General features: G+C 47.0%; 1 protein-coding gene across 4 annotated transcripts in view; it reads left to right on the top strand.

Moving 5' to 3' along the window:
• Positions 1–2,500, top strand: part of LOC123744251 (sodium-dependent phosphate transport protein 2B) — a 50,716-nt gene that overhangs the window by 22,503 nt on the left and 25,713 nt on the right. The gene's annotated exons all lie outside the window — the stretch shown is intronic.

Here is a 2,500-nt window from a genome sequence, read left to right as displayed (position 1 = left end):
AGGTCAGGAAGTGCAGCTCAGCTTCGACCTCATTTCGTGGGCAGTGTGCACATAGCCTGTCTTCTCTTGAGAGTCAGGTCTGCCTACGGGGCCTTTCTCAATAGCAAGGCTATGCTCACTGAGTCTGTACATAGTCAAAGCTTTCCTTAAATGTTGGTCAATCACAGTGGTCAGGTATTCTGCCACTGTGTACTCTCTGTTTAGAGCCGAATAGCATTCTAGTTTGCTCAGTTTTTTTGTTAGTTCTTTCCAATGTGTCAAGTAATTATCTTTTTGTTTTCTCATGTTTGGTTGGGTCTAATGGTGTTTCTGTCCTGGGCTCTGTGAGGTGTGTTTGTGTTTGTGAACAGAGCTCCGGGACCTGCTTGCTTAGGAAACTCTTCTCTAGGTTCATCTTTCTGTAGGTCAAATCAAATCAAACTTGGGTGACTGGAGTTTTTGACCATTTTTGGGGCCTTCCTCGGACACCGCCTGGTATAGAGGTCCTGGATGGCAGGAAGCTTGGCCCCAGTGATGTACTGGGCCGTATGCACTACCATCTGTAGTGCCTTACGGTCGGATGCCGAACAGTTGCCATACCAGGCGGTGATGCAACCGGTCAGGATGCTCTCGATGGTGCAGCTGTAGAACTTTTTGAGGATTTGGGGACCCATGCCAAATCTTTTCAGTCTCCTGAGGGGGAAAGGTGTTGTCGTGCCCTCTTCACGACTGTCTTGGTGTGTTTGGACCATGATAGTTTGGTGGTGATGTGGACACCAAAGAACTTGAAACTCTCGACCTGCTTCACTACAGCCCGGTTGATGTGAATGGGGGCATGTTCGCTCCTCCTTTTCCTGTCGTCCACGATCATCTCCTTTGTCTTGCTCACGTTGAGGGAGCTTTTGTCCAGGTGGGAAAGGGCAGTGTGGAGTGCAATTGAGATTGCGTTATCTGTGGATCTGTTGGGGCGGTATGCGAATTGGAGTGGGTCTAGGGGTGTCTGGGATGATGGTGTTGATGTGAGCCATGACCAGCCTTTCAAAGCACTTCATGGCTACTGATGTGAGTGCTACGGGGCGGTAGTCATTTAGACAGGTTATGTTAACTTTCTTGGGACTATGGTGGTCTGCTTGAAACATGTAGGTATTACAGACTCGGTCAGGGTGAGGTGGAGAATGTCAGTGAAGACACTTACAAGTTGGTCTGCTAATGCTCTGAGTCTGGTAGGCTCGCGTCACCGGGCAGCTCGTGGCTCGGTTTCCCTTTATTAGCCTGTAATAGTTTGCAAGCCCTGCCACATCCGACGAGCAACAGAGCCGGTGTAGTAGGATTCAATCTTAGTCCTGTATAGACGCTTTGCCTTTTTGATGGTTCATCTTAGGTAATAGCAGGATTTCTTATAAGGGTACGGATAAGTGTCCCACTCCATGAAAGCGGTAGCTCTAGCCTTTAGCCTTTAGCTCAGTGCAGATGTTGCCTGTAATCTGTGGCTTCTGGTTGGGATATGTACGTACGGTCATTGTGGGGACGACGTCGTCGATGCACTTATTGATGAAGCCTGTGACTCAGGTGGTGTACTCCTCAATGCCAATGGATAAATCACGGAACATATTCTAGTTTGTGCTAGCAACAATCCTGTAGCGTAGCATCCGCGTCATCTAACCACTTCCGTATTGAGCGAGTCACTGGTACTTCCTGCTTTAGTTTTTGCTTGTAAGCAGGAATCAGTAGGATGGAATTATGATCAGATTTGCCAAATGGAGGGTGAGGGAGAGCTTTGTATGCATCTCTGTGTGTGGAGTAAAGGTGGTCTAGAGTTTTTTTCCCTCTGGTTGCACATTTAACATGCTGGTGGATATTAGGTAAAACGGATTTAAGTTTGCCTGCATTAAAGTCCCCGGCCACTAGGAGCACCGCATCTGAATGAGCATTTGCTCGTTTGCTCATTGAGTGAGGTCTTAGTTTGGTTTGTGGTACTAAATAGACCGCTACAAAAAATACAGATGAAAACTCTCTTGGTTGATAGTGAGGTCTACAGTTTATCATGAGGTACTCTACCTCAGGCGAGCAATACCTCGAGACCTCCTTAATATTAGACATTGCGCACCAGCTGTTATTGACAAATAGACACACACCCCTAGCCCTCAACTTACCAGACGTAGCTGTTCTGTCATGCCGATGCACAGAAATCCCAGCCAGCTGAATATTGTCCGTGTCGTCATTCAGCGACGACTCGGTCAAACATAAGATATTACATTTTTTTAATGTTGGTAGGATAGTCTCGAGCGGAGATCATCCAGTTTATTTTCCAGTGATTGCACATTGGCCAATAGGATGGATGGTAGAGGCGGGTTACCCACTAGCCAACGAATTCTCACAAGGCACCCGATCTCCCTGTATTTCCGTCTTTTCTTCACTCAAATGACAGGGATTTGGGCCTGGTCTCAGAGAAGCAGTATATAATTTGCGTCGGACTCATAAAAAAAAAAATCTTTGTTCAGTTCGAGGTGAGTAATCGCTG

Source organism: Salmo salar, chromosome 08 (genome assembly GCF_965601325.2).
Source record: "Salmo salar chromosome 08, fSalSal1, whole genome shotgun sequence".
Taxonomy (NCBI): Eukaryota; Metazoa; Chordata; class Actinopteri; order Salmoniformes; family Salmonidae; genus Salmo; species Salmo salar.
Note: the sequence above shows the minus strand (reverse complement) of the source record. Positions and strands in the feature narration are given on the sequence as shown.